At 25.9% G+C, this 24,601-nt stretch overlaps 1 long non-coding RNA gene across 2 annotated transcripts; it reads left to right on the top strand.

Annotated features, from left to right (window-relative positions):
• Window positions 1–1,286: 1,286 nt before the first annotated feature.
• Window positions 1,287–13,457, top strand: LOC135929786 (uncharacterized). 2 transcript variants are annotated; one of them, XR_010572640.1, is made up of 6 exons: window positions 1,287–1,450; window positions 1,492–1,649; window positions 11,138–11,238; window positions 12,356–12,583; window positions 13,031–13,244; window positions 13,305–13,457. It is a non-coding gene; the product is annotated as an uncharacterized LOC135929786 (long non-coding RNA). The 2 variants fall into 2 exon arrangements; XR_010572639.1 differs by lacking the exons at window positions 1,287–1,450; window positions 1,492–1,649 and having other exon boundaries at window positions 11,028–11,238.
• Window positions 13,458–24,601: the final 11,144 nt, after the last annotated feature.

The raw sequence follows: 24,601 nt of genomic DNA on the forward strand, positions 1-24,601 counted from the left end.
TAGTTTAATATTTTTTTCCCGACATGCGCAGTAGGCATTAAAATTGTCTGAAATTTATAGGGTGGTTATTATACACCTATTGGATTGCATTCCCGGTAAAATCAAATTTTTAAATTTAAAATAACGCGCTCAATTATGAAAAGCTTGGATGGAAAATCCTAAGAGGTTGGGAAACATCTATCTGCAGTATTTGTTAAATCATTAATTGAGCTCGATATTTTAAATTAAAAAATCTGATTTTACCGGGAATGCATTCCAATAGGTGTATAATACTCACCCTATAAATTTTAGACAATTTTATTATGAACTTTTAATTTCAATTTATAGTCTACTGCCCATATCGGGAAAACCTATTAAACTATCGTCTTACTAATAATTTTTATGCAATTTATTTTTAGGTATAAAAGGTAAATAGAACATTTTTAAAAAATTGGAAATCAAAGGAAAATAATAAAGAATCAAAAATCGAATAAAATTGTTCTTTACCCCCAAGTCCAATTATGTTTATCTTTGTATTAATAATCCAGCTTTATTTCGGCTTATAGTTGTTTTGAAGTTTTCTATGGTTTTTGAATATTCAACGATATCGGATTTACTAATAAATACTACAATAATTCCATGTATATTTTGTAGAAATGGCCCTAAGTAAAAAAATTGCAGTCAATCTCGCGTTACTTTACCCCTCTGTATGACTAATTTGAATGAACTCAATTTATGATAAAAACTATCTGCCCATATTAAATTTTTGTATTTATATCTTTATAATTCATTTTATAATCTAAAATATATAATGTTATGTTAAATTTTTTTTGGAAATTATTATTTTTTACTGGTAGATTGTTAAACGTACTTTAACCCTCAACAAAAAAATTTTAAAATAAACATAAATAATGTTGCAGATTGTTGATAAAATTTCATATTTTTTAACATGTCAATCAAAAAACATTTTTTTTATAGAATGTAAATATAGGATTTAAAATTAATTAATTAAACTAATCAGATATTGATTCGATATTTGAAAAGTGACTTATAAAACAATCGAAAAGTGGCTAATAAAACAAATATATTAACTATTACTATTTAAAAAAAAATCGTACAATTTTTATCAATATAATTTAGAAAATTTATCTAAGCCATTACCTTCTCAATATTTAACCTTATTCTCTTTAACTTTTACCGTAAAAATTACTAAATTTAATTCGAGCTACCATTTGGCTCTCCCGATGTTCAGATTAGTACAGTTACAAATGAATGAATGAATATATACTATTGTCTGAAAAATTTTTTTAATTTCAAAAATAAATAAAACCACAAAATATTTTCCCCCTCTTTTGTTATTAAAATTTTTTCTCTTTATTATCCAGGCATATATAATTTTGAAATATAAAATTACATAAAATTATTTCTGAATATTCATAATTTCTTGACATTTATTTTTTGTCGTATTCAAGTAAAATATTATATATAATAATATGTTTAATGTTTAATTAGTAATTTGATGAAAACAAGATATAGTTTTCATATGTGAGATTTGTACATAATGATGAAAAATTGCTGGATAAAGATAGAGAGAAAAAAAACATGATAATGATGAAAATGTCGATTAGATTATTGCAAAATTTTAAATTTGTGGATTGAATTAAATACAAGTATATGTATAATAAATATGAAATGATAAGTTATATAATATTATTAATATTTTATTTAATTTAAATATTATAATATGAATATTGCTTAAAAAGCTATATATCTATATTTTTTAGTATAACCAATCGTAGTAGCGCTAATTCTTGGCGAATTGTACAAATTACGCTGTATTTTTGTATTCTCTTTCGCGAATTCGTGCTAACTGAATACAGAGTAAAGCCTTGTTTATAGTAAACTCGTAGCGCTCAAGCGATTCGACAAGCATCGCTGGGTATTTTTCAAAAGCAAGCAAATATTAGGTATAATTCATAATTGATAGCGATGTAATTTATTTAATCGCATCGCGAAGTAATAAATTTTACATATTGGCCAGCATTTGAAAATAGCATGCACTATAAACGAGGCCTAATGCTGAATTTATAGTAAACGCGTTTTGTATGTGGTATGATTTATTGAAATCAAAGCTGATTCTTCAGCAATAATAATTTTTGAAATAATAGGGATAATTATTTTACATATTTCAGAAATATAATATAACTTTATTTCGCATTTATTTTTTATCATCGCATCACATAGTTATGATCATTTGGATCCATATTATATCCTATTGGCTTGATTTTGTAAATAGCGCAGCGTTAAATATTGAATAAAACGCGTTTACTATAAATTAGACTTAACTAGCAAAAAATGCAATCTTTATAATAGACCTATACATTCTAACATTTATCATTCTAGCGAATTATGTTAGCAAGCCAAAAATCTAACGTTTGAAAATAAATAATCAAAAATAATATTTCGAACGTTTGCCTACTAATAAATTTATCGTTATGCTTACTATTGCTAGTAGTAACAAATCTGAATGAATCACAGACAAAAATGTCCTAAACAAAAAGACTTGGCAAAAATACTCTTTAAAAAAAATTAAATACAAGGTGAACATTTATAAAATTAAGAATTTAAACAAATATACATAATTAGGGTATTTTTGCTTGGTATCTTTGTGTCCTGCTTAGGATACTTTTGTCCAAGACATTTCTATTCAAGATACATTATAAATAGTTTTCATATTTTAAAGTAACTAGAATGCTCTGGTAGAAAAATTAAACATTGAATAATATAATATTATTTTTGATAAAAATTATCCAGAATTAATTATGTATTAATAAAATTTATCTTCATATTAGTTGTATTATGATGAAATTGAGCATTTCAAATAATATCTTCTAAATTGGTCAAATTACCTTTTGGTGTTAGCAACCATTTAAAAAAAACGCAAACATGTTTGCCGTTTTGAGTATTTTTTAATTCATTCATTTTGCACGTTGGTCAACAACCAGTTCTTTAAGAATTCGATTTTTTTTCTGATGAAAACTCACTAAACTTTATTACTCTGGAAATAATAAGGGAAGTTGGGTACTAAAAACTCTTTCCTAGTTTAATTATATATAAATTAGATTTAATAATATATAAAATGTATTCATATCTTAAATTGGAATATTTAGAAATTAAAGAAATAAAAAGGTAGACGATAATATAATTTACAAAAACCAATTTTTTTTAAAAATAACTTTTTAAAATTTGACACTAAAAAGACAACCTCAATTTTAACAATGCATTACGTTTTTTAAAAAAATTAAAACAATATACGACAACACGCAAACTTCTAATTTATGCTCACTTTTATGCAACTAGTAAGCAAACGATAAATTTTTATAATACATTAGGTGCTCGAATCAAACGCGCTGGTTTGACCTTATAGCGTATTATATTTTTTATTTCGTACCATTATTATATATATAAATTTTTTGGTATATATTAAGATAAGCATTGATTTTATTAGATATAATAGGTCAGATGTGGCCTTGGTGGGTTAGGTGTTTTTACCTTCGGAATTTTACCCGTTTTTATAAATATCATTTTAAAGATAATATTTATCTCACTTTCCAAAAAATATTATACAATATGATATGCCACTATAAACAATAATAAAGAAAAATATGCAATAGTTAATTATTTTTTTTTAAAAATAATCTTTAAAAAGGCTCTTTCTTATAAGCATTATTTCGCGCGATAGAATGCTTAATTTTGATTTTTGAGGCTAATATATGATATGCAGTATATCATACAGTTTCAGTTATTGAAATTTCTATGGATAATCCATAAGTAAACCTTCCATAATAGAAAATTTATGAAACCATATTTTAATTTGAAAAGTATATATACCGCATTTCATTCAAACCTCAAAAATCCAAAATAACCAAAAAATGTAACATATATAAGTTAGCTTAAAGACATCCAATAAAATTTATAAACAGAATCAAAAGTATCCCCCCCCCCACCCTTAGAAAATTATGGCTAAGCTTATGGAATTATCTTACTCATATATAATCACTAACTACCATAACACTAGGAACATCAGATTTTGCGTTTTGGCAGAAAAATGTATACTCAGATTTTTTTTGACCAAATTATGAATAAAAATTGGTTACATAACAAATACTCTTGCTCTCAGGGGGGTATAATGCTCGCAAATAACAAAGACAAGGCCGCAACTGCCCCCCCCCTGAAAATTGCTTGTTCGTTAATTATTTGATGTATGATTGATATTGCTAGTTATAGTGACCCAATGGGGGGGGGGAATATGAACATTCTTAGTTATTTCAATTAACTACAACAGTGTTCGAAATCTACGCAACTAAAGTTCTCAGTTGACAGAGCGTTCTCTGAGTTAACTTTTTGCTCTGGATTTTTGGAGCACGTGTTACTACTTATACTTCCTAATCATATTTTTACCTACGAATCTTAAATATTTATTATATTCTGTTATAGTGTGTATAATAATGTAAATACAATTATCAATAATATAAATTTACCAAAACTTGAAAAACCCGTTAAATTTATTTTTATAAAACCGTGACCTTTTTTTTATTACTAGCAGCCGAACGATTACCAAACCGGAATTTTGATAGATAACGGTTCGGGTCTCTTATCACAGCAAAAGAGTATTTTGTGCTAAGAATTGTTTTCTAAAACATTGTGAAAAATTAAGAAATTAAAGTTGTTTATGATAATAAAAAATTGGTTTAACTTTATAATTATTTCAATAACTTCATTTCTATTGCATAAAATTTTATAATTCTTGTAAGATCGTTGGAAGATTTATTTATTATAGATATAAAAAACATAATAATTAACTCAATTTTTGGGCACATTTAATTCGAGATTATCATCAATCTTCACTTTGCTAATTGGTTCTAACGAAGTGTAAGAAAATAGAATATACAAATACAATTAAAACTTACAAATGTGATCTTTATCGACCCTTTTGGATCGTTTGCTGTCTCATGTCCAAATCAAATTAAAAATTTCTTCAAAATATTGCAAGTTATTGACCACCTCTCTATATTGACCCCCTCCCCCTTATGATCATGCACAGTGAACCCCGCACAGAACGATACTAGTCTGATCCGACTAAACTCTAGTATGTCAAAACTCTGACAGAACCTAGGTTTTGAAAATTTAATTTAAATCGGGCCAACTCTCGGACCTCGATAAAATGTCAAATTATTTTGTTTTTATGGTTCATTAAGTTTTGTTTTCCATAATCTTTTATTTTCATTCAAGGATCAATCCATGGTCCTGGTTTTGTTTCGTCTTATTTTTGAAACTCATTTATAGTGTTGTTAACCGGCTCGATTTGAGCAGATTTTTAAAAACGGCTAACTCAATATTTTATCCTGAAAAATATTACGCAAGCCTAAAAATTTTGCTCATAGATGGCACAAAGGTTTGAACATCTATTAGCGAAATCTCGACGCTTAGGCAATATTTTTCTGGCTAAAATATTGAGTTCGCCGTTTTTAAAAAGCGGCTCACAAATCATGACGTTTAACAACACTACCTATTTCTGTTTATACCAGGTTAAACAGATTTTCTACTAGGACACCCTATTTTATTTTGGTTTGTTTTAAGTGTATACATTAAATAAATATTATTTGCTATTTATATATTTTTTCGGTATAAATATTATATTTTCAATTAGACGCTATAATAGCATCTTTCTTTTTAAGCTGTTTAGAGGAAGCTATATAGACGGTTAAACAGACAACGGCTTAGATATAAGACGAATCACTTCTCTTGAAGTATACTTTTTTTCAACAATCTTGGATCGGATTGGACTTATTTCTAAAACAAAATTTCTATTCGGCTTGGATTCGTATCTTTGGAAGAAAAAAAATACTCGGATTGGATTGGTCAGATCTGAAAAAAATGTCCGATGCAGTGCTCTAGTATATTCATATACATGTAGCGTAAAATTATAAGATTGAAAATTTTCTATTTTTTCTCTCCCCTATTTGAATTTGATATAAATAAAAGATTTTATTTTTAATCAATCACTTTTCCTTTTCTTTGTAAATATTATTTTTAATATTAATGTATTAAATATATTTATTTATTTATAATTAAATTAAATATTAATATTCTATTTTATTTTTTTCCTCTCTTTGTTCTTTTTAAATGATAAACTGACGAGGGTAAGAAAAGAATATAGCCGACTTATGTATTATATATAATTTATACTATGTATTTTACGATCAAATGAAAGCCGCTACACTTGACCAGATTTCTCACGGTAAATCCTTTCCTAGGGAGAATAAAAAAAATGACCACGCATTGACTGATATGATTTCTCTATGATGTCTTGTATTTCTTTTTTTAAATTTTATAGTTAAAAAATAGGATTTTTTAAAATTATTTTCTAATTATTAGACAGAGGTAACATTTACTGGGTTTTTTATAAATAAGCTAATAATGGCGATTTAAAATATTCAGTTTTAAAATATATGGCCCGGCCCGGGTATTTAAAAAAATTAAAATACGGCCTGGCCTATGTGCTCGGGTTCGGGCCGGGCTTGCAGTCGGTTATTTTTAAATTTAAATTCTGTTTTTAAGTTGTGCACATACAGTAAAACTTCGGTATAATGAAATCATGCGTGAACTAGGACTGGGAACCAAAATTAAAAACCCAAGATTAACAAAATATTGTATAGATATTAGGTCAAATTGGTATTGGTTTAAACAATAGTTTCTATTTCTTGTAATTGGTGTTAGTTCCTATTAGTTTAAATTCAAATTATTAATTAAAAGAATAAAGATAGATAGTGTTTTAAAAAAACCCGTATTTTGTAGTTTTAAATAAAGATGAAAAAAAAATCATGAAGCATCTCCTAAATAGGGCTGAGAATCAACTCTCAAAATTTTACTGAATCCAAATTCTTTTTTAAACTATGAATTTTTTTAATGTGAATATAATTGATCATAAATTTTTTGTATCAACAAACCTACAAACCAATTAAAAAAAAATAAACCCATTAATTCTGAAACTTTGTATTTAACACAAATATAGCAAAATTAGTAAACTAAAATAGCATAGAACTGTTAACGATTGATATAAATTTAATATAAGGGAAAACCAATCTAGTCTTTAAGAAAGATCCTGCTTGCACACAAATTTTTAGGCACAGGCAAGCTCGAATAGTATGTTCATCTATTGAATAACGCGTAAAAGTAAAATAATCATATATATTTATTTATTTTTAATATTGGGATTGGTAATTGATTTTTATTTAAATAATATATCAAAACTAATATGTCGGAATTGATTGTAAAACTAATACTAATATTTAATTATATATTGGTTTATTTTGGAATATTGTAAACCAACAATATATTTGGTATTGATCCTTCCTTATTGTGAACCAAAGGTCTGCAATGGGTTTTAGTTCTGACCTTGTATATTTTAAACAGTCTAAATATTTTTCGGGCTAAATAATCAGAAGACTCTATTTATTATAAATCATTTTTTTATTTCATAACATTCTATATTTTATAAACATTATTAAAAATATATTTAAATAAATATAGATCCAAACCAGCCATTTAAATAGCTTTTATAAATTGGGCCTGTTGGTAAAACAAAATATTCAGATAAATGGGCGGGGCGGGAAGGTAAATTTTTCAAAAAAAAATTATGGGTGGGAAGGGGGTTATTTTTTTTAAAACAATTAGTGAGGCGTTGTTGACTAAAACATACCCATTGCAGACCTCTAATATATTTACTATATATGAAGATTCCATGATCTTCAAATTTGATTTATTAAAGAAAATTTACCATTATATAGTGAAATTTATAAGATTTTAATGTGTATATTAAAGACAGCATGACTCAGCCCGAAATACCTCATTACATAAAAACTGCATTATATGGATGTAAAATATTTAGTAGGAGAGACTGGGGTTAGGTAAACCCCGGGGTTTGGCAAACCACTTAATCTCATTTTAAAATTAATTATTTCAAAATATATTTTATCCTAATTTAGTTTTCATTAGTATATATCTATGGACAAAATATATTTTGAAATATTAATTACTAAAAATTTTATTTTAAATAAAATTTTGATGAAATTTTCAAAAGATTTTTACATGACAGAATATTTTTATTAAAATATACAATCATATGTAAATTAATTTTATTACAAAGTTTAAACATTCTTCTATAATTTGAGTGAGTTTTATGAGTATTTATCTAGATATATTTCAATAATGATTTTTTATTTTAGAGCTAGCGGGGTTTGCTAAACCATACACGTCAATTATGGCAATTAATAATGAAAAATTTCAAAATCTTGAAAAAGCAATTTCATGGTTGTTTATGATTGGTATTTAGGATTTATGCTAGGAAATCTTGATCTCTCCTTAAAATACATATTTTTTTATGTCCAAAATGTTTATTAAATTAGCCAAAAATAAGTTTCAATTTTTATATATAATTAGCTTCAATTTATAAGTAATATTATATTTTGAACAAGAAAATAATAAAATTATTCTATACATATCATTAACTACTAATAAATATAAATGCATTTCAATTTATTATGGCCTAAAAAAACCAATGGTTTAGGAAGCCCCTTGAAGTGGTTTGCCTCACCCCGCTATTGGGGGCTTGTTGAACAAAATTTTCACTTTTACAAAAAATAAAATTTAAAAAAAACGATTATATTCTTAAGATTTTTTATAAGGCACCTTTATAGAGTATAGTTTTACATATCCAATCATATATTATTTTTTATATTACCTATAAAATAACAAGAGCTATCGCCAATTTTGTAAATATTGGTTCGACTAACCTCAGTCTCCCCTAGTTGCATTAAATTTATCTTAGGGGATATTATTATATTTTATAACCATATTTCGTTTATTTTGTCTCAGTAGTGGTGTTGTTAAACTGCTCGATTTTAGCCGATTTTTAAAAAACGACAAACTAAATATTTTATCTTGAAAAATATTACGCAAACCTGAAGATCTTGCTCATAGATGTCACAAAGATTTTTACATTTATTCGCGAAATCTCTGCACCACTTAGGCAATATTTTTTTTGGCTGAAAAAATTGAGCTAGCCATTTTTAAAAATCAGTTTAAATCGATCCATTTAACAAGACTACTCAGTATGTATATTCTTGTGTTTGATTTGAATGCATTATCTTCAACCTATCTTACTTTTAGTTTTATTATATACTTTCTAAAATGGAGTATATTCCTATTAATGTTGCATTTGTTATTCAATCGATTGTATCGTATAATCTTATTTTAGGATTAGATTATTAATTATTATATATCAAAAATATAATGTTGTATAGTAATACCTTTTGCCGTTATCGCTCTCTTTATCTCGCTTAAATATTCAATGAATGATTTATAACCTTATTTTATACACTATAAGAAACAAATCTTAATAAAGTATAATAATAAAGCGTTGATTTCAAACCGATTTACAAAAAAAACTCATAATTTATAATATAATATTATATAATTTATTTTAAAATCTAATCATTTAAAAATGTCATTAAAAAATCATTATAATAATTTTGCAAATTAAAGGAATAAATCAATTTTTTTTTAAATCAAAGATAATTTTTTGTTAAAGTTGCGTTTTTTTATCATTTTTTTGTTTGATTTGTGGGTTAGTTAAGAGATAAAGTTTTTCAAATAGAATATATAAATATTAAAAAGTTTTTTTTAAAATAACAACTATATACATAAATTTTGTATTTTAAATTAGTTTGGTGAAATGGCACCTATAATTTAGGATAGGGTGCTAAAAGTTAATTTTTTCTAATTTTGTTATGTTCTAAAAAGTCATTTTTCTTTTAATTTAGTTAGCTCTAAAAAAATTTCAGCATAAAATAAACATATTTTAGATGTGTTCAAATTAAGCTTAAAAGCATGTTGAGCGAACACGCTTTTCCCCCTCAAAGATGCTAAAACAAGTTTGATGAGAAGTGTGTTACTAGTGGAGTGATTTTTGGTTATGCTAAATCACATGGGGTTAGTGTGGGTGAATTATATTATCTTTTTTATAAATATTGTAATAGTGGATCATTTAGCATTTTGACAAAAAGCGTATTTAAGATAATTGAACATAACTTTATTGTTTTATTGAACAATATATTGTAATTTTGTCATATATTTATCACTTTTAAGTATAAACTAATGAATACAATATGGATTATCAAAAATAGCCCATTTTAGGTATATAGTATATTTCAATTATTCTTCTTCTTTGCCACTACTTTTAAAATTTTATTCCAAATATACACCTATCTTTTTAAATGGTGGTGACGTTAATATTTAAAGATTATCTTTTTACAGCTTTAATCAGTTGGAATATTTAACTGTTTTACCCATAACAACCCAAAATAATACACATATAAATCAATTGCGTGACTTAAATTTTATTTTATAGCTATGACTTTAAGGATCATGAACATAAAATTTTAAATTATGAGCCTTATTTGTAAAAGCAAAATAAGATAGATGATGCATTTTTAATTAAAAACGGTTTTTGGCAAAATATGCCAAACCAGGAACGTTTTTCAAAAGATAAACATAGGTAAGAAATTAGAAAGATCATTATTGCTCAAGATTTAAAAGTTAGTTATTCACGTTAACATTGTTAACCCGTCAATCGCTTTATGCATATCTACCTTATACCTTGTAAATCAAATCACCTATCAGATTGATAGGATAGTAATATAAATGACAAATGATTGATAGGATAGTAATGTAAATGACAAATGATTGAATTTTATTAAAAAATATATCTATAATTATTTTGAAGATTTCAGATTATTCGAATAATTCAATCCGAATAAAACGAATTATTTATAAAATTTGTTGAATAATTATCAAATCAAATAATTTAGTATTCGTAGTTGCTATAAATTAAAGTAAATAGATTTAAATCAAACTAAGAACATATACACTGCTCATAAATAAAGGTGGTTTAATAGGGTTAAATCAAATTATAGACATCCCTACTACTTGCCCTACTTGAAAACTTTTTCTTATTATAGATGCTATAAATGTTTAAAAAGTGGATATATATATGTCATAGTTTTGATTTCGAGTCCAATTATTAAATGATTAACAGATATTAATTGACGCTTGCAACAGAGGGTGACTGACTATACAACTAAAGGGAAATTTTACCCACGAAGTCGCATAAAATTGTCGAGGGCGATCAGAAAAAAAGCAACTGATTAGATAAAAATATATTTATTTTTTATCGTATAGTAGGGGAGACCGGGAATCATGAGTTCGAGGTTATTGTGAGCCTCGAGGTTTTCTCATAGAATACTCAACTCTAAAGGGTTAGTTTTTTAACCAAACATTTATAACTACATTATGCATACGCTGCTATAAATTGTTTAAATCGGATTACATATTAAATTTTTATAAAACAATGTGTATTTTATAGTACCCTCAAAAGTAACTTTTTTAAATTCTGCAATTTATAAGAAATAATAAAGGTTTTAATCATTCATAACTATCTTATATAAGAGATTAAATCCTATTCTATATAAAATTATTCTTTATTTTAACAAAAAATAGAATTAAACTAATAAAGTTTATAGATAAGGGTTTCGGGTTACTTTTCAGAGGTTCATATGAGATTTGAAGCGTTTTTTTTGCTTATTGAATTTGAGTATGGTAAGAAATTATATCAGAAAAAAAAGAAAAACTAATAATGATGAGATCATTAACAAATCTAATGGAAATTTGTCATTGCTAACCGTTACGAAGAAAACAAACTTAGGTTATGCAACAGTTAAAAGATATAAATCAAGTAATGAAACAACAAGATTTAAAATTGTCATCAAAAAAAATATTCAAGAAAGTGAAAGAAAATATATTAACTTATCTAATAAATGTATCTAAAATGTTTATGAGTCCTTTGTCCCACGTAAATACGCTTTTTTCGCATGGATCCTATTGAAATTTTAATCTATTATTTAATTGTTTTTTTATAATTATTTTCCATTAAGGTTATTTTCAATAAAGTAGTTACAATAATATATATTTTTATATTTAGAAACTATTAATATTAGCATCATCCTTTCCCAAATATTTTTTTCGGAAAAATTAATATTGTTAAAAAAGTATAATTATTTAAAAAATTATTTATATAAGTAAATAAGTGGAATATAACATATTATTTATTCAATATTATCAAGTAGATTTCATTTTATCGACCTTTACATTTTAGGGCTCGCAAGCTCCCCAGTCTCCCCTATGACTTTTTTAAAATCATATTCATATATTTTATATATTAAAAGTTCTATTCTTAGTAATATATACTTTATTTTAGATATTGCTATTTGGTTTTTCACTATAGAGGTGGGGTAAATACGATACCACGACTTTATAATCGTTGTAATACAAAACCTAGAAGATATTCTGTTCTGACCTGATTCAGTACTTTAATATTCTGTAACAATTAATATAATTTCCAAATTTCATGATTATTGATGATAGTTTTTGAGATATTAGCAATTTGTCGAGCTTGGGGTAAAATATACCCCACCTGTGTACTTAAGTAATTTTTTTTAAAAACAATTTTTTTCTGTCACTAATTAGGATTGTAGATTGCAAGTTAATATATAAAATTTGTATATGTCTTTAAATTTGAAAATTTTCTATTATTTATTTTTTCAGTGAAGTAAAAAATCATAAATTAAACTTATAATTTATAATTTTATTTTTTCAAGTAATCTTCATAATATGCTTAAAAATTTATGCCCTAGTTGATTCAAGAACTTTTTAAAAATAGAATTTTATGATGGCAATAAGCCTGAAAAACCTTATAATTTGGGCATTTTTAACCCATTTCTAATAATAGAAATGTCCACAGATGACTGGTTTACCAGTTCTGATCTTGCTAAATATTCATTAAATTCCCATTCAATAACTATAGTAGAAACCTTAAGAAAAAATAAAAAGCATATTCCAGCATTATTTAATTTTAGAAATATATTTATTCAAGCTTATTTGCCTTCCAATAAAATATGACATTAATATCTCACGTACCAAAAAAGTATAAACATGTTGTTATTATTTCTACTCTTCACAATATTAATATTAATACATAAACTGGAGATTTGAAAAAACCAAAAATCACCATTTTTACAATCTCGATAAAGCTGGAGATGATGTTGTGAATCAACTTCGTTCAAATTATTCTATATCAAGAAAAACATGTATAAACAATTTTTTATAATTTGCTGAATATATCATGCTTATAAATCCAATAATTATAGATATAAAATTATTAGCTATGGAGCTAATAACTCCATTAATGAGTTAGATATGAAAATCCTCGTGTAGATTGCTAAGGGATGATATTGGTAAAATGCTCAATATAGAGGAACTAAACTCCATTTCTACCAAACACAAAGGAAGGTTTTTCTCTTGTCCGAGAGGACAAAAAATCTCCATTTATTTGCTCAAAATGTTTAAAGTTTATAATGCAAGATCATATGCATGTATCCTATCCTGGAATGTTTTTTAAAAAATATGCATAATCTTTTATGTCAAATATTATTTTTAATATGTGAGTTTTATTATACACTACAAACAATAACTTGAAAGAAAAAATAGCAAAAGATAATATAAAAAATAATGACATTCAATTTTTTATAAGTACATTTTTATAAATAAAGTGAAATCAAATTAGAAAAGTAACAAAGACACGCAATTGGTTGTCTCAAAGATCTCCAATTAAATGGATGGGAAAAAACCAACCTAAATGTGTGCGCCCCCCCTCCCCAAACTCTGGATACATATATGATTTGATATGATACAGTTTTTAGATAAACTTATCTTACAGGTGATTAGAGTTAGACCTCAATAAATTAATTAGCAATTTTGAAAATGAAAATATAAATCATGATTTCCTTGAGATGATATGGATTGCCTCAAAAAAAATGATAGACTCATAGACTTAGAGAAGGTTAAGGTGTAAATATAGAAAAGGATAGCTGAAACTCTCCGATAATTTAAAATTCAAGGGAAGGGGTTATCTAATAACTTTGTTGTCAAATAAACCCCTTTTAATAATATTGTTCCAAGTAATAAGAATTTAATATTAAAAAAGGGAGATAAATAGCAAGCGATTAAGTTTACAAGTAATGGTATGAAGGAAATAAAAACTATTTCCAAATTTATATATGTATATGTCTAAAAATTTCATATTTCTGACATTTATCCAAAGTTTTATGCATAGTGTTGTAAAACGACTATATTTTTAAAAACGATAAACCTAATATTTTAGTCAAAAAATATTACGCAAGCCTAGAGACTTTGCTCATGAATGGCAGAAAGGTTTGAGCATCTATTAATGAAATCTAGAAGCGGGCCTAACATTTTTGGCAAAAATTAAAATTTAAAGTTGATTAAATCGAGACTTTTAATAACGATATTTAAAGAATCCTCACCACTACAATGTCACCAAAATGTATATAAGGCATACGTTTTTTTACTGTATATTCTATTATCCGGAAAACTTAATTTTAGTTCTATATATTAATATCGATTTTTCGTTTTTCTTTTACTTTTATAAAATAAAAGATTATATAAATAATTTTCAAACAATTTTAAAAAAAAATGAAAATCATCTCTGAATTCGACTTTATTTGTGACAAATATATAATAAATAACAATGCCATACATAAGGGATTCTCTCGTGTTTAACTAATCATTCAATTTTGATCGTGACAAATAAGGGCAAGTCAAGGATTATATATTTGGATAATTTAATCTTTAAAATCTTAATATTTTAATTACCAAAAAACGGAAAAAGTAAAATAGAGTTTTCTTATAAAGAAATATTATAGGTAAAGTAATTATCAAATTTGCACATATTCTAGAAATATAATATACTAATCAGAGTAATTGAACTTAAAATGATCTGTTTTATTTCCCAAAATTTAAAAGAATTAAAATATGGTTATAGTCTTATTTAGAATTATTTTTTTAACCTACTTTTGTATCGAACATAATTTATAAATGCAATAGTATACATCCTAATTTTTACTTATTTTTTTCTTAAAATCAGGATAAGATATGTTATATATAATACTACACATTAAATTTCTAACGAAGGATACAGAAAAGTGTGGAAAATGGTTAATTAAGTTAATCAATGATTAAAAATTTTACTTGTGAATATCAAAGTAACTAAAAGCACTCAGTCAGATTGGAATAAAATTGGGAAATGTCGAGGCTAGATTTTACTTGGTAGACTTTAAGATTAGAATTTTAAACATAAAGTATTATAAAAAAAACACATATTATTATACGTTAAGTTATATATTTTTTCTTTAAAATGCTTTATAACATTATGAAATGCATTAAAGTGAAGCTTACAGCTAATTTACGTCTATTCAGTGGTCGGGCTCAAAATTAATTTTTTAAAAATCATATTTTATTTAGTTATAATTTCCAAAATAATCATTTTGTTTAAATATAAAAAATTTTTTTTAAAAAATATTTAGGGGGTTTGAGCCCTTCCTAGTAGCGTTACAGCGGCTATTATAGTGTTGTTAAACGGCTAGTTTTGAGCCTATTTTTAAAAGCGGCTAACACAATATTTCATCCAGAAAAAAATTAAGCAAGCCTGAAGATTCTGCTCATAGAAAGAACAAAGGTTTAAAAAGGCATTATCGAAATTTCGAGGCTTAGGCAATATTTTCCTGGGCCGTCTAACAACACTAGGCTATTAGATAATATTAAATAAATATATATAATGTCGTAGCCCTTGTTGGAATTAAAAATGATCCAAGATTATTCAAGGGTTTCGTCATATATTTTTGACATAGAACTTCTGGATATCATTTAAAATAAAATACTTCTATGCCCATTTAGACATAATTAGTGAAGGGGAAAACTCCGATCGGAACTTAGATTTGGTCCTAAAAAGCGGTTCATCCAACCTTCATAATGCGTTCCAAGGAAGAATTCATATATATAAATCAAAGAATCGTTATTAAAAATTATATTAAATTTTTTCTTTTAAATTTAATATAAATGAAAAATAGGAAATTAAATATTGCCTAATAGTGAGCACAAATTGAACGTTTCAACAGCGTTTCAAAACGCAAAAAAAATGCTTTTTAAATGCATTCGTTTAAATTGGACAGCATTTTTTTTTGTTTTAAATTTTGATGTCAAATTATAAAAAATAAAAATTAACGGTACAATTTTAAATTTTTTGAACCAACATACTTTATCCCAGAGGTATACGGGTCTAACAAATTTAATTTGTCAAACGTTTTGAAACGCTGCGAAACGTTCAATTTGTGCGCACTATAAGGCTTTATATGCCCAGTTATTTATTAATTGATATTACTTCAATTTCCTCGATATATAGAAAGTTTGAGATACAGAAGAAAATAATATTATTTGTTAATAATATTGTAGAAAGAAATAGAAGAAGAATATGAAATAATAGAAAGTCAAAATTTTATTTAAAAAAAACGATTTATTTATTATTGAAATTTACGAAATCGAGTTTGGACGCATAATGTATAAATGCGAGAATAATTAATTTAAAAAATTTTTTTTTTTTAACTTTTGGACTTAGAAAAAAAAGAATAAATTCGATTAGATCTAAAAAATGGATTGAAGAAATAATTAGAGTTTTTCGAGACCCTTTAATGAAATCACGATATACTTATCGGGATCATCATATCCATGATAAATTATTACTAAAATTTATTAATACTGATAACTATTCGTGCATTACAAAAGAATATTTTGCTGGATATTAATGAAAAATGTATGAGATCATATAAAAATAGTAAATATATTATTTCATGATAATCATCAAAATTTATACCACTTAGGCCTTCCTTCTTAAATTAAATATTCTATTAAGAGTTTTTTCAATATAGAATCCTATATAAGTTTTAGATCCATGAATTAAGAAAATAAATTATTTTTCTAAATTAAATAACTTTTTAAATATAAAAAAACATCCACATCCTCACTATTTATTATAATAGGTATATATATATGTATGCTATATTTACTGATTCCCCTTTTATCACCAATGGCTAGAGATTATTTACCTATAAAAGGCACATCAGTTTCATGTGGAAGAGTTTTCTCAAAGTGGGAAAACTGATAAGCAAAATGAGAAATATTATATCTCCAAAAATGGTGGTGCAATATTTGATGGTGCTGCTAGATTTTTGGATGATAATTGGCTTTGCTAAAACGATCTATCCTACAAGACGCGTCCGTCCAAAAAGAATAGATAGAACAGGATGGACAAACCCTTCCCATTCACTAAAATAAATAAATGTAAGACTTTGACAAGACAACGCAAAATTTCATTAATAAAATAAAATACCATTAAATATTTAGGGCGAAATGCTTTTTAAAATATCGTTTTATTAGTTTTTTCCCTATGAATCGAAAAATAAACATTAACATATTCAACGCATGATAACTCATTTATTTATCCTGTTTTTCTAAATTAGAAAAATCTGGGTTGCTTATTATTCAGAATACCTACCCTGTAAATTTGAGACAAGTTGGACACGAACAATCAACTGGGTGAAAAGTGAGATATAATATAAATGTTTTACGTCTAATAGGCATAGAAAGCTAAAATTTTAGTTTAAATTTAACTAAACGAGTTCCAAATTATACTATATAAAAAGGTAACAAAACTAATATCAGTTTAAAATCCTTGTAAAAATTTGCTAGTTAAAGTTAAAGCGTAATTTATCTGTTTTTATTGATTTAATCACGGTATGCACTCTTTTACCATAACCCGGTTTGTAATAATAGAGAGGTGAGTATTGTATGACCATGCATTGACTGGCCAAAATTCATACATTCATATTGAAATAAAAAGCTTGAAAATGATGAAAAAATTCCCCATATGGAATGGAATTCAAGATTAAGACTCACCAAGCCTCAGCAGAAAATTTTATAAAATTATATAATACAAGATAAAGCTAGAAAATCATTAATGGGGTTTAGCAAAAAATAGTTAAAACTTATAAATAAGTTAAAGCATTTTTTAATGATATTAATTACATGTTAGAATTATATGTTAGATAATTTGTTATAGATATCAAATATATATGTATGTTAGAGCATTTTTGATATTAATTATATATTAGAATTACCTGTTACATAAGTAGTTATCATAGATTTAATTATATAAATTTTTATGTTAAAAATTATTTATTTTTTGATAAGAATATTTGCACATGATTTTATGAGTTAAAGATTGATAAACCTAAAAAAGAATTATGATGAGTGTTTGTGCAATATATGCAAGAAGAAATATTCCTAGAGCAAGAAAGAGGGGATTAAATGTATTCATTGTAATAAATAGGCTCATGCTTAATGTATTAATATTTAACAAAAAGATAATTTAGATAATAATTTATAAAGAATAAATTTAGATGTTAATAGTGATTAAATTGTATAATTAAATTTTTATATACTTAAAAAATGAAGAAATATTAACATAGGTCTTTTACAAGTATTTCATATTGTAATATTTCTTATTTATAATAAAATTCTTAAAATTATATATAATGGCTAGTTAAAACTTAGTATATATGGCCAGTCAATACATATTTGACTGGCCAAAAAAACAACTTTCACATAACCTCACCTAGATCATTAACTATTATAGAAAGAGCTTTAGATTAAGAATAGGGCCACACATTGATATAAAATTTGTTTGGTAAGACCAAAATCTTGGTATTTCTTTTAAAAAAGCAAAAACTTTGCCAGTCATGCCACATTTTCCCTAAAAAATAGTAACATCTCTTTCTGTTCCAATAATTCCTAGACTTGCTAAAAATATTTTTCCCCACCACCTTTCCCTCCCCAAAAATGTACACTAATTTAATAAATGTCATATAATATGTAAATCGAAAATATGCAGTTATCATTTATAGCATAACATATGTATAAAACATTTTTAATGACTTATCAATTTAAATCATTTTTGCCTGGGCCTTTTATTAATATTTGGCTGAAGAAATTGCGCAATTTTTTTGGAAATAATGGGGTCACTTTTATATCATCAGTTATTTTATTCGCTTATAAAATGATTAAAGATTCCTAGTCATCTATGTTATATAACCTTCACATCGCTATAAAATCAACATATGAAAAGATTTCTGAATTGAAGCTGCCAAATATCATTAGGATGCAAAATAAAATGCCAAAAAATAGAATAAGTCTGACAATAGTAGATAAATGCATAGATGAAAGCTCGTAAGTTTCACCTCTATAGGGTTGAAATATTTTAACCAAAATTATAAATAGTATGACAACAACTTATGGAGAATAACGATTGTAAAATAATAGCATTCGAGGCATTTTGATGAAATAAATATCAAATATATTGTTTATTTGCGTCAAAGTTCGAAGTTAATGCTAAAATATTTATTAATATTCGTTTGATGTCATTTGTCTAAATTCGATGTGTAAAACTACATCTGTAGTATATCTCATTTTAAAATATGCATGGAAGATCGTGGATCTTATGAGTCCAAGGTTCTTGCGAGCTTTGGGTTTTCTTATAGAGTACTCAATTCTAATGGTATTTTTTTTAACCAAACATATATAACTACATCACGTTTATGCAGCTATAATTTTTTTTAATATCGGATAAATTTTTATAACAGAATATAAGTAACTGTTTTAAATGCTGCAATTTATAAAAAATAAAAAATAATGAAGATCTTAATAATACAACAACTATCTCATATAAAAGAATAAACCTTAAACCCTATTCTATATAAAATTATTCTTTATTTGAACAAAAGAATAGGATTAACCTACCATATAGTTTAAAGATGAGAATTTAAGGTTACTTTTCAGAGCTTTTTGGGCGTTATTTTTGCTTATAGAAGTTTGAATAAATCATTAATATATTTAGTGAAAATCCATTCCTGTTGGCCATTATGAAGAAAACAAACTTAGGTTATGCAACAGTAAAGAGATATAAATCAAGTAATGAAACAAAAAGATTTTAAATTGTCTACATCAAGACAAATGTTCAAGAGATAGCAAGAAACTATATTATGTACTTATTTAATATATGCGTTTAAAATGTTTATGGGGCCTTTGTCCCATGTAAATTTTCTTTTTGTATAATCCTGTTGAAATTTTACATTCTTTATTAGTTTAAATTGTCAATAAATTTCACTAATAACTATTTTATTTTCCATTATGACTTATTTTTCTTATGCAATAATATATATATAGGGGAGACTATATTGTCCATAAAATTTAAAGTGCTATGAAAAATGAAGCAATTTTTCCAAAATGTTTAAACGTAGTTTTATTCTCTACACAATCTCTACGATAGAAATTAATATTTTAGAAAAAAATATTTTAGTTTTTAATTATACTTAAAAAAATGAAAATTTAAGAATTATTCGTGTTATAGCATTTCTTTATTTGTAGATTTTAAAAAAAAATTTATATAAAAAAATGTTAATTGTAAGAAAATATAAATAAATTGTCAAATATGTTAAATTTATTAGATTCATTTACAGTGTTGTGATGATTTAATGAAACATAAACATATTGAAGATTAAATTCAAACCCATTCATATAAAATTATAATATTTGCAAAAATAATTAAAATATAGACAAAGCATTATTGAAATTTCTTTTATTATTCCTTTTGTTATTTTAATTATTTTTGCATTGAATTTAATCGTCAATATGTTTCATTAAATCATCACAACACTGTATATTATATATATCACCCTGAGGAACTTGTTGTCATTTAAAACTGTCATATAATTTACAAAAAAATAAGTCAATCATCTTCATATTGTCATTCTTGGCCCTAGACAAACTAGTGGTTCTTAATGTTTGTATAAATTTAGTTGATTTTTTTTATTCAAAATAACCCCTGCTTAAAAATGGCTAATACGTACCTCAAAACGGTCCCAGATCTTCATAATTAATTAAAATTAAATTATCATAAATATTGTCAATATTTTTATATATGATAAAATTGAGATTTATTTATAACTTAGAATAAATATTAAGTCTGAAAAACTTTTATAAAATAAGTTTTTAGTAAAAATGTAAAATTTTAAAAAGTTATTTATAGTATGTTAAAATTTACATTTAAACTCATGGGCAATTTTGTCCGAAACATTTTTAGACCAACTTAAACACCTTATTAAAATATATATGGCTTAAATTTTAAATTTAAAAGTTCATTAGTTTTTAAATTATTTTAGGAGGAAATAAATTAGCTGTGCAATATGTATCACTTTGTTTGTAAATATTATGTAATGTGTGATATAATATTTGCACCTAAAGAACAAAACTTTTGACTGCCTGAGAAGAACCTCCCTTTAAAAAATTCCAACTTCCTGCAGAAGAAATATGATCAAAATTAGCATTAAAAAGGGAAATCTAACTGCTCCATTGTTTGCACGGACCTGTGAAATATTATTATTTTATTTGTTATATATATAAAGTGCAATTCTTAAATTTTTAAATGAAATATGTAACCTATAGTATCCACTATATTTCTTTCTCTTTAAATGAAGCCCCACAAAATAGTATGGGGGCGTAATATAAAAATGGGCCTGCTAGAATAATTTGTCCACGAGGCAGAAACATCGCCAGTTTGCCTCTGACATGCTGCAATATTAGATCTAAAGACCTCCACGAAAATTTATGGAGAAAAACTATCTAACAGCCCCCCCCCCCTTAATAACAAACTGGTTAGGTCTATGGTTTTGTTTAAAATCTTTTAAAACTGCATCTTTCTATTTTTTGGAGAATCTATTTTATGTTTACCTCCAACCTTCATATTTCTATTCCATATCTAAACTCTTACATTTAAAAAAGGTACCTTTCACCTGTGACCAAGGATTACTATAACGGGAAAGGGGGCTGTTGCTGCGAAGCTACTGGAACTTATTTCCAATAATAAGCATCACGTAGATAACAAGATGATATCGTATAAAGACGACATTGTTATTATGACAAGGAACCTGGAGGAAACATACAATCAGAGTTACACACTTTAATCTCTAGTCGTAAAGCTCCTTATCATTTTCGATAAAACGATGATCTTAAAATCCAGCCATGCGATGATAATTGGCAATTTTTCAATTAATTCGTAGAAAATCAAGATGGTGGCTAAAATCTATCTTGGTGTTATTTGATAACCATGGACGATGCAAAGAGGAGTTGAATATCAAAATCCAAATCTGCACACACAACGCTAAGAATATTTAATCCTACAGTTAACCCCATTTTACTTATAGGGTAAGGGCATAAGGGATCAATAAGTTAAAAAACAGGAAAATGCAGACGTTCATTAGTAAGTGTTTAAGGATCATAAATGGATTTTCTTTTCCAAATTATATCGAATGGCGGGCTCTGGACAGTGCCTGTTATGCTGAAAAAGTGAAGAATACCCTTGCTCATATCATTAGGAATTTCAATCGGAACTTTACACGATGGCCTGACATGACTCTATTCCTTTAATGGGATGACCTAGGGTAAATACAAAACGATTTGATTCGATATACCGAATTTAATGAATATGAAGCAATTTATAAGACTGAACAATAGAAAGAGGTCGTCAAAAAAGTTACTCAAAATTAAATCAAGCTCCGCAAATCAATCTTTGGTCTATTCCATTCTTACGATCCCACGACTCTTCATGCTAAACATGCACTATCACAATTTCTAATAGTGGTTTCTTCAATTAACTTATTCAACTTTATATATATTAATTTCTAAACTTAAAATCAGTCATTTACCATTAACGTTAGAAATTAATATGTAATTTATCGGGTATAAGCTTTAGCTTTCCCCAACTCTTTTTATTTCAACCTATAGACGTTTAAATGACAGTTCTCGGATTGTTGCGTGTACGGCACTTGGGGCTTACCCACGAATGAAGGGCTCCTCATCAATCACCCCCTTTATATTAAATATCCAGTTTGATGGATTTTTCTCTGATAATAATCTAGTGTAACTTTATTACTTGTCAGCACTAGAGACTTAGTGCTGAAATTACGTATCATGTAATTTTGGATATTTATTTAGGAAGATTTAAATATAAATTTTTAGGATTTTATAAAGTATAGATAATAAATTCTGAATATTTATTTAATGCAATCAAAGATATAATACTTGGGTATTATTTAGGCATCAAAGAATGAGATAAGTTTTATGGAGTGTCTAACGATATTTATACATATATCTGACTAACAGGCATTTTGGTAGTTGAATCTAGAGCAATCCATGCACCCAGACAGCAGGGCATTTGTTAAGCCTGGGTCTGTTGTTACAATGTTCCTTTAATATACTTTTGCAAAAATTTGAGATTTAATAATATTAATGAAGAGATTCATTATTCAATGCATTTTAGATTCTCCCATATGCATTGAAATATTACATTAAAAATGATTCATAATAACTAAAATTAATGGAAAGGAGTTATGATATATTAATAGAATACTTAAAATTAAAATGCACTTTATGGTGAAATTGCTAGAATTCTTTATACCAAATAAAGTATTTGGAAAGTTTTTTTATTTCTCAAAATAGTGGCCCTGTTAATGGCTGAAAATCTGATTTTTCGGCTAGATGATAGTTTAAAAAAGTTATGGGGATAAAATAATTTGAAGTTAAAGAAATTGAATTTAGGGAGTCCATGTTTTTTTTTACAATTAACAAATATTAGATTTATATTTAGAAGTTTTTTTTCAAGTTCTGAACAAATCCTTAAAAAAAATTCCAACCCCCCCCCCCCCCCCTTACCAAATACATTTTGAGGGAAAAAAATAATTTTAAATATAAAAATAAGTGATTTTAAAAATGTGTGTGACTATGTTCGGTGATAAGGTGTCGCGTTAAAGTTTCGCGTGATAAAGTTACTCGTGATAAAGTTACTCGTGATAAAGTAGAGCGTTACCAAATTTCTTCGTGATTGTTTCTTTTCTTTATTAACTCGCTCGATCACCAGTCTATAGTGCCTACCCATTTGCTTAAAAATTTTGTTCAACCCTCCCGCCCAAAGTTTAAAAATTATTTGATTGGTTGATTTCATTTTTTATTAATTCTAAATTATAAAATATGCAATATTATGAAATAAAAAAATATTTTTAATAAATATATAAGCTCGTTCTGCTCATTTCGCACTAAAAATATTCTCAAATTTACCAACCCACCAGTGTTTATTGTTTTAAAAATATTTTTAACCCACCCACCCGTCCGTCTACTGAAGATCTCTAATCCATTACCAATTGATTCACAGCTCCAGCTCTTTAAATCCCTGAGTATTATTTGCCTTGCCTTTCATTTTGTTAAAACGAATTTTGATGCTAAATTTTAAAAAAAGGAGGATCGTGATAATTTTTTTAAATGTTTATTTTATCGATTTTCCCTTACTTTTTTTTCTCGCTGTTAAATCGTCGCGAATTTTCATTAAAACAAAATATCTGGTCAGAAATAGGAAACGTCAATAACCCGAATAATAATTTTTTTTGTATGTATACATATAATGAAAATAACTTAATGTATAAAAAAA

The sequence above is a fragment of the Gordionus sp. m RMFG-2023 genome, chromosome 5 (genome assembly GCF_954871325.1).
Source record: "Gordionus sp. m RMFG-2023 chromosome 5, tfGorSpeb1-WG-v2, whole genome shotgun sequence".
In the NCBI taxonomy this organism is placed as follows: Eukaryota; Metazoa; Nematomorpha; class Gordioida; order Chordodea; family Parachordodidae; genus Gordionus; species Gordionus sp. m RMFG-2023.